At 47.8% G+C, this 13,317-nt stretch overlaps 1 protein-coding gene across 3 annotated transcripts in view; it reads left to right on the top strand.

Moving 5' to 3' along the window:
- The first annotated feature begins 1,291 nt into the window (after positions 1–1,291).
- Positions 1,292–13,317, top strand: part of PPT2 (palmitoyl-protein thioesterase 2) — a 53,011-nt gene continuing 40,985 nt past the window's right edge. For 2 of the 3 annotated variants that reach the window (XR_013982173.1, XR_013982174.1), the window contains exon 1: positions 1,307–1,418. The gene's annotated coding sequence lies outside the window, so the exon portion shown is untranslated. Of the gene's footprint in view, positions 1,419–13,317 lie in introns of all 3 variants that reach the window. The other variant, XM_080993231.1, reaches the window with a different exon arrangement.

The raw sequence follows: 13,317 nt of genomic DNA, 5'->3' as shown, positions 1-13,317 counted from the left end.
TAACCCATAGCACCACCCGCATCCCTGAAGTGGTCTCTTAGCATGTACCATATATGTGGGAAATAAATGTAGGAAGTAAACCATAAATTAATATAACGCGATGGAGTTCCTAGGGGCAGGTATTGTCACCATATGAAAGGCCTTCATATGGAATGGGTCTCCTGATGAGGTTGTATCTCCCGGAGACCCTCTCCTGCAGAGTACAGGTGATCTTTTAGGTCCTAAGCTCTATAAGGCTGTGTACACCAGAAAAAGGAACTCGGACTTTACTCGTTTAACTTGGCCAGCTGGCAGCTGGCGCAATACTTTATGCAGAAGTGTCAACATGTGGCAAGAGTCTGCTCCGGTGGTTTACATAGGATACAGCTGTAGATGAGAAGATAAGAGAGGAACCTGGCTGTGGCATCAGGCCAGTGGCCCACCTAGTCCAGCGTTCTCAAAATGGCCAGCCAGCTGCCTCAATGCCAAGCCCCGGCCTGAGCACCCGCAGCAAATGCACACGACAGCAGTCCTTGGTTGCAACCCTAATTTGAGAGCAAATGCCATTAATGTTAATAGGATTTATGCATGAGGGAACATTGCCGGGGATTATTACGTTTTAAAACTAAAAGAAGGGGGGTTGGTTGGTTCAAGAGTATGGGTAGGCAAACTAAGGTCTGGGGGCCGGATCTGGCCCAATCGCCTTCTAAATCCGTCCCACGGACGGTCCAGGAATCAGCGTGTTTTTACATGAGTAGAATGTGTGCTTTTTTAAAAAATGCATCTCTGGGTTATTTGTGGGGCATAGGAATTCATTCTTTTTTTTCTTTTTTTCAAAATATAGTCCGGCCCCCCACAAGGTCTGAGGGACAGTGGACCGGCCCCCTGCTGAAAAAGTTTGCTGAGCGCTGTTCAAGAGCCTTCTTTTAGTGCTGCTCCCCTTTCAATCTGAGCTCCCTTATTGGCGACTGGTAGAAATCAAAGCCTTCATTTGCAGGCACTGGAAGCCGACGCTTTGGGGAACCGAAGGTTTGCATCCATAAGAGGCAAATTAGCTCCTTTTTTTTGTTATTACAGTATTGTTGTTGCAAATCCAGATGTCCGGGAACATTCTAGCGCAGAGAGGGAGGGAGGGGGTTGTGATTCCGGCTTGACCCCCAGCCCCCTCCTGATTCGCGGTCTCTTCCTCTCTTTAGGGGGCGCCAGTTTCGCGATGAATGAAGCGGGGGTGGGACTAGAACGTTGCAACATTTGGTTTCCAGGGACGCCTGCGCGGTCGCCGGGGGCGGGGGAGCATCCCCGGATCTGACGCGCGCGCTCCAGCACGAGAGGGGAAATAAACAACAAGAGAAAAAGCGAGAGAGAGAGAGAGAGGAGTAGAGAAGAGAAGAGATCAGCAGGCGGATGGGGGCAGGGAAGCGGCCGGTGTCTTGATCCAGGCAAGATCCGATGGGCGGCGGTGGGGCGCACGATCCGGTGAACTGCAAGGCGGGGGGGGGGGGGAGACAAAAGTTTGCGAATTAATGGGGTTTACAGCTGGGGAATCCCATTCAGGAGAGGCGGGGTGGCGAATTCTCCCACGATCTTAAGCTGGGAGCGTGTGGGGCGAGGATGGGAATGGGTTTGGTTTGATGCTGAATGGGGCTTGATCGGGGATCCGCAACAGAAATCATTCATATACGGATCTGCTGTGGCTGGAGAAGGGCCTGCAAGGGAGCCGGGAGGGTCGCGTCGACTTTTCCTTTTGGCCTCCGTTAAGGTTTCCAGGTATGGATACTGTATTTTTGGAGAGTTGCACACGCAGAAAGGACTTTCCCTCCGGGGTGGCTGCCCAGCGCGGGTCCACCCCCCTTCTCCTAGCTGCACCGGCGAGAGAAGGCGAACCTGATGGAATTTTCCCCGCTCGGCAGCCCTTAAAGATACAGGAGCCCAAGCGGCTTTTATGACCCGGAGTTATTTTTATATATATATATTTATGGCTTTGCAATGAGGTTGGGTGGAGAGGGGACGCCTTAGTTTCTCGATCGCTGGGGGGGAAAGGGGCGGATTTCTTCCTGCCAGCGTTAATTCTTTGCAAATTTGCAAAAGGCGCAAAAGAAATGGAGGGGTGGTTTCGGCGGGGCAAATAACTCAGTGCCTACCGAAGGAAAAGTGGAGGAGGGCTTTTGTTCGCATCTGCTTTCGTTCTCTGCCGAGCTTGCCGGCTGCTTGTAGTTATTTATTGGAACCACAGCTTGGTGCGCAAGAGAAGCTCTTCGCAGCATTAGCGCCTGCACGTCTGGCTGCTGGTCAAAGCGAAAAGAGCAGAATCGCGCTTTGCTCCGATCCATTGGTGAAAACCTTGCTTGCAATCCTAGGAATGTTTCAGCCGTGCGGCTCTTCTGGTGCCAGCGTTGGATTTTCACAGGATCTCGCTAATTTTTGTGGCTTTGGGGGTGTGTGTGTGTGTGTGTGAGAGAGAGAGAGAGAGAGATTCATCTTTTTGGGGGAGGGAGTGTTGTGTTGCATTTGTGCATCGGTTTTATACCCCGCTTTTCCTCCCAAAGGAGCTCAGAGCGACAAACACACCAGCATTTCAACAACAGCAAAACCAAAAAATAGTTTGATGCAATGGCTGGGTAGGATTAGTTACTGCTCTGGCCAACAGCCTGTGACTTTGAAGCTGTTCCTTTGTATTATGTATATTTAGGGGCTGGAAAGGAGAGAGGAAATAAGTCAGGTTTTGCAGTTCTAACAGGTTCTGCATCCCCACTAGGAAATTCTTCCCTTCTCCAAATGGTGAGGTAGCGCTGCTAAGTAGTTACCTTCATTACTGGGCTTTTCACTGGCCTTAGCTTAGGCTGTGTACACACCCTAATCTTAAGACACACAAATTTCGCAAACAGTCCTGGGCACTGCAGTTTATCTCTTAAGGTAAAGGGACCCCTGACCATTAGGTCCTGTCGTGACTGACTCTGGGGTTGAGGCGCTCATCTCGCTTTATTTTCCGAGGGAGCCAGCATACAGCTTCTGGGTCATGTGGCCAACATGACTAAGCTGCTTCTGGCGAACAAGAGCAGCGCACGGAAACGCCGTTTACCTTCCCGCCGGAGCAGTACCTATTTATCTACTTGCACTTTGACGTGCTTTCGAACTGCTAGGTTGGCCGGAGCAGGGACCGAGCAACGGGAGCTCACCCCGTCACGGGGATTCAAACCGCCGACCTTCTGATCAGCAAGTCCTAGGCTCTGTGGTTTAACCCACAGCGCCACCTGCGTCCCTTATGGAGCTACAATTCCCAGCACCCGTAGCAAACTACAGTTCCCAAGATTCTTTTGCAGGAAGCAGTGTCCTTTAAATGTGTGATGTGTAGGCACTCTGCTTTTCCTTCTCCTCTCCTTCCCCTCTCTTCTGAGGATTGGTCAGCTATTCCATGCTTGCACCTTCAGGAACAAATAAGTCTTTCTAGAGATATTCTCTTGCCTCTTAAGCAGGGATTTCTGGCCTGGGGAAAAATGGATTCCTTTTTATAGAACTGATGATGAACTGGTCTGTGAATCAAGTTGCAGCTTCTGAGGAAGGGTTATAGCTCAGTGGTAGAACTCTTGCCTGGTAGATATAAAGTCCCAGGTTCAATCCCCAGGTATGGCTGAGAGAGTTTCTCTGCCTGAAATCTTAAGAACTGATAGTTGGTGTAGACATTACTGAGTCTGATGGACCAATAGTAGTTTCCTGTGTTCCCTCTGTCCTTTCTGGGACTTTTAATCCACTGCTTCTTTGCAGCATGGCCCGTCTGCTCAGCCTTAGCTGCCTCCTCACCCTAAGAGAGGGCACTTCCAGACAACCTGTTTATTGAGCATGCACACTGATTTGCTGGCAGGAAGCCTAGGTGACGAGTTGCATCAGATTCAGGTCACACCTCCCAGTGCATGTCCTCCACCACTTTCCTTGTTGCAAACACCCAGGCTATCTCCACGTTGCAAGCAATTATAATTGTGCAACCTGCATTTGGTGGGATGCGATTGCATCCCAGTCCCAAAAAAACAACTCCAAAAACTGGCGAGTCCACAGTTTGTCAGTGACAAATGTAGAGGCATGGGAGAAACTCTGGGATCTGACCTTGGAAACTTCACACGAGATGGGAAGGACTTTCCCCAGGGCTGTAGCCATGGAATCAGATGCAGCAGGTCAGTTGTTGGTGAAGTTAACTCTTCAAGGAAACGACACACAACTCGGCAACACTTCACAGTAGGTCTTGCCCTGTGGAGCAGGTCCCTGCCCTCCACCCTTTCTAAGGCTCCTCCTCTCCTGGATGTTTCCCAAGCAGTCTCAAACTGCCTCCCTCTAGCCTCTGTTCTGCCCTCCTCAATATTCAGCACGTTCTTTGAAACCAGGGTGGAGGTGGGCTTGTCACAGGAGGAGAGGGAGACCCCCCTGGATTCTTCAGCAGTATCCTGATTCCTCTCCTCTGCTTCAGCCTCAGAGTCTGGACAGCTCCCTGTCACATATTCCTCCTGCTCACTAAAAACCCTGTTGCGCCTTCAGCTTCTGGAACCTCCTCTCAATTTCCCCCTTCTCATTGGTGTCCTGCCGCCAATCCCTGGGCTCTGAGCCTTCCTCCTCTGGGGTTTCCCTTGGGGGTCCCCAGCTGGTGCCTCCCACCACTCCTGTTCTTCCAGCCTGTCCCTGACAGTGGGGGACTGGCCCCCTCAACAAAATGCCAAGCTATAATATCTTCTGTGCGTTCTCAGCTTTCATCTTTAAAAAGTCTTACTTACTGAGAAACCAGGAAAAATATGTTCGCTGCGTTCTACTTGGTAGAGAGTAAAGGGGCAAATGTCCCTCCCTCCAGATGTTTTTGAACTCCCATCAACCCCAGCCAGTGGCTATAGCTAAAGGAAGCTGGAGTCCAGCAACATCGGTGTTTTGTCAATAAGTGTGAAGAAGCCGGGGGGAATGACCGGTACTTGGAACATTGGTTTCTAATTCCAGAATTGAATAGATAAAATAACATTTGAACTTAACTGGAGTGCACACGTTTTCTTGCCACCACTGGTTTTGCATGGGCTTTGTCCTGGGTCAATTGGTGCGCAACAACTGTGCAACATTTCTGTGGCCGTTTGTGGTTATGGACCTAAATTCCCTACGCATTAAAAACAGCAACAAGCATCTGACATCAGCCCTGCATTATGAAAAAGCAAGATCCTGTACTGTGAGCAGTATAAATTTTGCACATTGAAATTATTTTTCATAACTCTGTTTTATTTTGCACAAAAGAACAGCTATGATTTTGCCCTTTTTTTTACTCCTCCTGAGACGCCTGCATGCGATTTGTGCTCACGTGCTTTCAAGCAGAGTATTTGCAGCTAAAGACTTGCTCTGGGGCCACCTTCTGTACTCTGTGCCACAGCAGTATTTATTTACTAACTTAGTGCATTCATACCCCCCTTTTTTTCCCCAAGGAGCCCAAGGTGGCATGTATGGCTCTTCGCCCTTCGTTTACTTCCCACAACACCCCTGAGAGGTAGGTTACGCTGAGAGGAAATGACTGGCCTGACAATACCCAGCGAGCTTTGTGGCTGAGTGGGGATTTGGCCCTCTAGTCTCCCAGGTCCTAGTCTGACACTTTTACCCCTGTGCTGCACTGGCTTGCGCCCTGGTGCAATCCGTATTATGGTAGCTCAACATCCACCTTCCAAGGGGGTTGTTTTACTGAGCAGTAAATAAATGAAGGGACGTGGGTGGCTCTGTGGGTTAAACCACAGAGCCTAGGACTTGCTGATCAGAAGGTCGGCAGTTCAAATCCCCGCAACGGGGTGAGCTCCCGTTGCACGGTCCCTGTTCCTGCCAACCTAGCAGTTCGAAAGCACGTCAAAGTGCAAGTAGATAAATAGGTACCGCTCCAGCGGGAAGGTAAACAGCGTTTCCATGCGTTGCTCTGGTTCGCCAGAAGCAGCTTAGTCATGCCAATAAAGCGAGATGAGCACCACAACCCCAGAGTTGGCTACGACTGGACCTAATGGTCGTGGGTCCCTTTACCTAAATAAATGAAGGAGCGTCTCCACCCCCATCGTCCAGCCCAGACACTGAGGTCCAGCGCCGAGGTCCTTCTGGCAGTTCCCTCACTGCAAGAAGCGAGGTTACAGGGAACCAGGCAGAGGGCCTTCTCAGTAGTGGCACCCACCCTGTGGAACGCCCTCCCATCAGATGTCAAGGAACTAAACAACTATGTTACTTTTACAAGACATCTGAAGGCAGCCCTGTTTGGGGAAGTTTTTAATGTTTGATGTTTTATCGTGTTTTAATATTCTGCTGGGAGCCGCCCAGAGTGGCTGGGGAAACCTGGCCAGATGGGCAGGGCATAAATTTATTATTATTATTTTATTATAAAGTTGTTTATGTGGTCATTGGGACACATGCATGGGAAGAGGCAACTGAACACCTCTGCCCCAATCTCCTCTTTTGACTGCCGTAAACTAATGTTTAAAGTGTCATATTTTTGTTGGTGGGAAAATACTGCAATCCTACTCCCCCCCCCCTCAACTGGCACCCAGGATATGATATGATAATTTTAATTGCTGTTTTAACTGTTGTTCCATCTTAATGGGGTTGCATTATTGCACATTTTAATTATGGATGTTGCAATATTTTGATGGAATTGTTCTAGCGTGTGTGTTGCAATTGGTTTTATACCTACTAAGAAGAGGTTTGGGGACAGGGGTGGCGCTGTGGTCTAAACCACTGAGCCTAGGGCTTGCTGATCTGAACGTTGGCGGTTCGAATCCCCGCGACGGGGTGAGCTCCTGTTGCTCGGTCCCTGCTCCTGCCAACCTAGCAGTTCGAAAGCACATCAAAGTGCAAGTAGATAAATAGGTACCGCTCCGGCGGGAAGGTAAACGGCGTTTCCGTGCGCTGCTCTGGTTTCGCCAGAAACGTCTTAGTCGTGCTGGCCACATGACCCTGGAAAACTGTCTGCAGACAAACGTTGGCTCCCTCAGCCTATAGAGCGAGATAAGTGAGCAACCCCAGAGTCGTCCGTGACTGGACTTAACTGTCAGGGGTCCTTTACCTTTACCTTTTTTTAGGAAGAGATTTTGGCAGTCTGAAGACATATGGTCCACCCACCTTTCTGAAGCTAAGCATCGTTGGGTCTGGTCAGTGCTTGGGTGCATGATCTCCTTGGTAGCCACATGAACACCATCTTGGGTTCCATGATTAAAGAAAGCGGGGGACATAAATGCAAGAAAATGAACTTCAGAATATTATGTACACTTGCAATGATGGCTGAACTTTGCTTGGAAGCACCACTTGGCATAGAATCTCAGAGTTGGGTCATTCCAAGGCTTATCTATTCCAACCCCTGGCAATGCAGGCATGATTCAGTTCAGTGTGGTATAGCGGTTAGGATGTTGGACTAGGACTCGGGAGACCAGGGTTCGAATTCCCACTAGGCCATGAAGCTCACTGGGTGACCTCGTAGCCCAGGGGTCAGCAAACCTTTTCAGCCGGGGCCGGTTCACTGGCCCCCAGTCCTTGTGGGGGGGGGCGGACTATATTTTAGGGAGAAAATGAACAAATTCCTATGCTCCACAAATAACCCAGAGATGCATTTTAAATAAAAGGACACATTCTCCTCATGTAAAAACACCAGGCAGGCCCCACAAATAACCCAGAGATGCATTTTAAATAAAAGGACACGTTCTACTCATGTAAAAACATGCTGATTCCCGGACCGTCTGTGGGCCGGATTTAGAAGGTGATTGGGCCTGATCCGACCCCCATGTCGTAGCCAGACACAGTCTCTCAGCCTGATTTGTTGTGAGGATAATCTAGAGATGGAAAGCTCCTTGGATAAAAAGGTGGGATAAAAATGCAATAAATAATGAGGATGATGAAGATGAGTGACCACAGCTAAAGAGCAGATTGAGAGATGGTGAGCTAACGGAAGGAAAATGAGCCTCGATAGCTCAGTTGGCTGGAGCATGGTGCTGATAACGCCAAGGTTGCAGGTTTGATTCCCGTATGGGGCAGCTGCATCTTCCTGCATTGCAGAGGGTTGGACTAGATGACCCTCCAGGTCCCTTCTAACTCTATGATTCTACCAGTGTTGCCATCTTGGCAGGGAGTTCCTGACAAATGGCAGCTTGACTGAACAAGCCTGGGTGTGAAATGTCTGGAAGGAAGTTGTTTGGGAGGGACCAGGGCAGGGGCGAGGAACCATTGGGCCTCCAGATGTTGTTATTAGTATAAAATAATGTGTTTATTTAAATTTATTCTATCCTGCCCTTCCTCCCGAAGCTGCCCAGGGCGGGAGATGCACACATTATAAAACAATTAAAAGATCTGAAAAGGATCTTGTTGCTGAACAACATCTTGCATCAGCTCACACAAGCATACCCAAAGGCTAGGAGTGACGGGAGTTGTAGTTTGAATGAATTTTATTATTTCGGTCACAGACCAGTTCCAGCCCACATACAATATCAAGGAAGTCATAAAACACGATAGGGATACATTTGAATTTGAAATTAGGTATAACAGGGACAAAACGGATATAGCAACAGTTAAAAAAATATATAAATTAAAACTTGGTCACCAACATACAGTGGTACCTCTGGATATGAACGGGATCAGTTCCGGAGCCCCGTTCGCATCCTGAAGTAAATGTAAGACGTGCGTGCGTGGGTTGCATTCCGCCGCTTCCGCACATGCGCATGACGTCATTTTGAGCGCCTGCGCATGCTCGAGCGGCGAAACCCGGAAGTAGTGCGCTCTGTTACTTCTGGGTTGCTGCAGAGCGCAACCCGAAAATACTTAACTTGAAGCTACTTCAACCCGAGGTATGACTGTATAGCCTAAAATGATCATTTAAGGCCTTAATCATTATGATAGCACAGCTTGTTCCCTAGGTTTTATGGCAATCGCACAGAATTTGGCTACCCTTAACGTGATCTCAGGATCCTTGACGGGAGTTGTAGTTCAGTAACATCTAGAAAAGGGACGCGGGTGGCGCTGTGGGTTAAACCACAGAGCCTAGGACTTGCCGACCAACGGGGTGAGCTCCCGTTGCTTGGTCCCTGCTCCTGCCAACCTAGCAGTTCGAAAGCGTGTCAAAGTGCAAGTAGATAAATAGGTACCGCTCCGGCGGGAAGGTAAACGGCGTTTCCGTGTGCTGCTCTGGTTCGCCAGAAGCAGCGTAGTCATGCTGGCCACATGACCCGGAAGCTGTACGCCGGCTCCCTCAGCCAATAAAGCGTGATGAGCGCCGCAACCCCAGAGTCGGCCACGACTGGACCTAATGGTCAGGGGTCCCTTTACCTTTTACCTTTAACATCTGGAAATGGAAAAAAACAAAACAAAACCCAAATTAAGAGAGGGCAAATCCCACTGGGTTCTTCTGTGTGTTTGCTTTCTGGCACTCTTGTGGTGTCTTGTTTCCATCATCCACCCAAGAATAAGTATCTTAACACTTATTTTATGCTTTCTCTTTGGGACAATCTAGAAATATGCTTCGCTCGCTGCCTGCAAACCCCCTCTTGCTTCTGAATCTGTGTGGCTGATTCACTGTTTCTCCATGTCGGTGTGGGTTCGGCGGGTGTGTTGTTGCTGTTAATTTGGCGTGTGGCTCCATGCCCTGTCTTGTTTACTGTTGCGTGCCGCTGCTGAGCCAGGTGTAATGTTTCACTGGAAGGGAACAGATATGATTCGGGCAAAAGGAAGCAAATTGAAGTGCCACTGATTTTGGCAAGAGACTGGCAAGGAGAGGGTGCAGTGGATGAAGCTTTTGCTGTACCACCAACGCTGGGAAATGAGAGAGTGTGCAAGGCACAAAAGCGCAACTCCCGTTTTGATTCTGTGCCCAGTTTCAGGTGCTTCTTTAGACTTTTAATGATTCGGGATCTGGGGGTGCAGAGGACTGCATCCCACCCACAAGAGGCTGCTTGTATGCTGCGGATGTCATACGCTCTGTCCCCACCTCACCCCATCTGAGATGCGTAGAATCGTAAAATTGTAGAGATGGAAGGGACCCCACAGGTCATCTAGACCAACCCCCTGCAATGCAGGAATCTCAGCTAAAGCATCCATAGCAGATGGCCCTCCCACCTATGCTCAAAGACCTCCAAGGAAGGAGAGTCCAGAACTTCCCAAGGTTGAATCACTGTTGAACAGCTCAGAAAGTTCTTCCTGATGTTTAGGCAGAATCTCCTTTATTGTACAGTGGATGCTCAGGTTGCGAACGTGATCCATGCGGGATGCATGATCGCAACCTGCAGTGTCCGCAACCCACAGCAGCGTGTCTGTGCATGCGCGGGTTGCGATTTGGCGCTTCTGCACATGCGCGACCGCCGAAACCCGGAAGTAACTCGTTCTGCTACTTCTGGGTTTTGGCGGTCCGTAACCTGAAAAAGAGCAACCTGAAGTGTCTGTAACCCAAGGTATGACTGTACAGTGGTTCGTTGGGTTCCAGGCGCTTCAGGTTACAGACGCTTCAGGTTGCAGACACTTCAGGTTACAGACTCCGCTAACCCAGAAATCGTACCTCGGGTTAAGAACTTTGCTTCAGGATGAGAACAGAAATCGTGCGGCGGCAGCGGGAGGCCCCATTAGCTAAAGTGGTGCTTCAGGTTAAGAACAGTTTCAGGGTAAGAACGGACCTCCAGAACGAATGAAGTTCTTAACCCGAGGTACCACTGTATCTTGAATCTGTTGTTTTGGATCTAACCCTCCAGAGCAGGAGAAAACAAGCTTGCTCCCTCTTCCATGTGACAGCCCTTGAGATATTTGAAGAAGATATCCTATCTCCTCTCAGGCTAAACATCTTCCAGGGTAAACATACCCAGCTCCCATGACCGTTCCCCATAAGGCTGGCTTTCCAGACCTTTGATCATCTTGGTTGCCCTCCTCTGTACACCTTCCAGCTTCTCAATCTCCTTCTTAAAAGTGCTGTTTTGCTAGAAAAGGAGCTGCCAGAACTCACCATGAACGCCTCCCTCGTTCTCTAATAATGAACTGAGTTCTGGTGAGTTCCGGCTGCAAAAAAGCCCTGCTTCTTTTATTTACTTACAAGTGTTGAACTAATTGGCTGATGAAGAATTCAACGAAACAGTAGTTGTTATCCATAAAGACTGTTCAGCCTAGTTGGACATCAGAATCGGACATATGCTGATTATACAAAGCTTCACGGCTTGCTCTCCGCCGGGTAAAGTCTGGCACCGTGATTCATTTAAGGACTTTCAGAGACTTCAGTTTGTTAGTTTTGATGTTTTGAATTATTCCATAAAGTTTTTCACATTGTTCTTGTTTCTGGCCATCGTGTTGCTTTTGATATTGCGCACTCTTTTATAGTGACACCTAGAACTGGACACAGTACAGTGGACGCTCGGGTTGCTAACGTGATCCGTGTGGGATGTATGTTCTCAATTCACAACTTTCACAACCCGCAGCGCTGCATCTGTGCATGCAAGGGTCATGATTTGGAATTTCTGCGCATGTGCAAAGCGCATTTTAGTGCTTCTGCACGTGCACGGGTGCCGAAACCCGGAAGTAACCCGTTGCAGTACTTCCGGGTTTGCCGTGGTGCGCAACCTGAAAACATGCAACCTGAAGCGTCTTTAACCCGAGGTATGACTGTATTCCAGGTGTGGTCTGACCAAGGCAGAATAGAGTGGGACTATTAATTCCCTTGATCCGGACACTGATTTGGACACTGTTGATGCGGCCTAGAATATTTACAGAATATTTGAAAAATTATTGTACGCAACTTAAAGTCGTTGGTAGGGTTGACTTAACATCGTGCAGTGAGAGTAACTTTAATGGACTATGAAGGATAATTAGAAAAATAAATTGGACTTTGAGATGCAGAGGTAAAAGATATTGCATTAGCAACCGCAGAACGGGGGGGAGGGGGGCCGAGGACATGAAGTTTTGAACGAAAGATGTAATTTTGTGTTGATGATAATGCAAACTGAGCAAATTAAAAATAAAATACTTTAAAGTAGAATAATAATAATAATAATAATAATAATAATAAATAGAATAGCATTTGCTTCATTTGCTGCTGCGTTGCACTGCTGACTCATGTTTAGGGAAGTTTTTAATGTTTGATATTTTACTGTGTTTTTAATATCCTGTTGGAAGTGGCTGGGGAGGCCCGGCCAGATGGGCAGGGTATAAGTAATTATTCATTATTATTATTATTATTATTATTAATCATGTTCAGCTTGTGGTCTACTAAGACTCCTAGATCCTTTTCACATGTACTGCTAGTAAGTCAGGTTTTCCCCATCTTATATCTGTGCAGCTGTTTATTCCTGCTTATGAAGGCCATAGCTCAGTGGTTGAGAAACTTTGCATGCAAGACATCTTAGGTACAATCTCCAGCTTTCTGCCTGGAACCCTAATCAGTGAGTTAGATTAACCAATGGGCCTGATTCTGTCTGAGGCAGTTTCCCAAGTTCCTATATCAGGATGTTCATTTCAACAAGAGGTTGAGGCTGCAATTCTGTAGCCATTTGGGGGCACTTTGGGCTGAGTGGGACTTGCTTCCGAGTACAGTCGTACCTTGGAAGTCAAAGGGAATCTGTTCCAGAAGTCCGTTCGACTTCCAAAATGTTTGAAAACCAGAGCACGGCTTCCTGCAGCCAATCAGAAGCTGCAGAAGCCTCATCGGACATTTGGCTTCCAAAAGAACGTTCGAAAACCGAAACAGTCTCTTCCAGGTTTTGATTGTTGGGAGCCTAAACGTTCGAGAACTAGGCTGTTCGAAAACCAAGGTACAAATGTAGACAATATAAGGCTATTCTGCTAAAGATTCAGGGCCTTAGCAAAAAAATCTATCTTGCATATAAATATTTATCGTAGTCTTTCTGGGTCATTATTAAAAGAAATATGCTTTTGGGAAGATGCATGTTTTTCCTAGTGTAGCGCTGGTCTTTTTTTTTGTACTGTTTGCTAGGCTCTCCTGGGGTTTTGAATTGTTCATATATTTTTAATATTGTTAGCATTTTAATGATATTATTCTGGGGGATGGGATGGAACGGAAGGTGCAGGATAAAAATATTCTCATAAATTAGTAATGGCAGTTTTGAGATTAGAACGTTTTAGTAATAGCATATTATATTGGAGTAGCATTTTAAAAAGCAGCAACGCATCCTTCTTTTATGTGCAAAAGGCTCCCTGGTTGGCTTACAAATACCCTGCTCTGGAGGACAGGACTCAAAGTAATGGCTTCAAGTTACAAGAAAGGAAATTATGACTAAACATCAGGAAGAACTTTCTGACAGTAAAATCTGTTCAACAGTGGGACAGCTTGGAAGGTTGCGGACTCTCCTTCCTTGGAGGTTTTCAAGCAGAGGTCAGAGG

Source organism: Podarcis pityusensis, assembly GCF_964106645.2.
Source record: "Podarcis pityusensis genome assembly, chromosome: 2".
Taxonomy (NCBI): Eukaryota; Metazoa; Chordata; class Lepidosauria; order Squamata; family Lacertidae; genus Podarcis; species Podarcis pityusensis.
The sequence above is the reverse complement of the archived record's forward strand: the minus strand, read 5'-3'. Positions and strand labels throughout refer to the sequence as shown.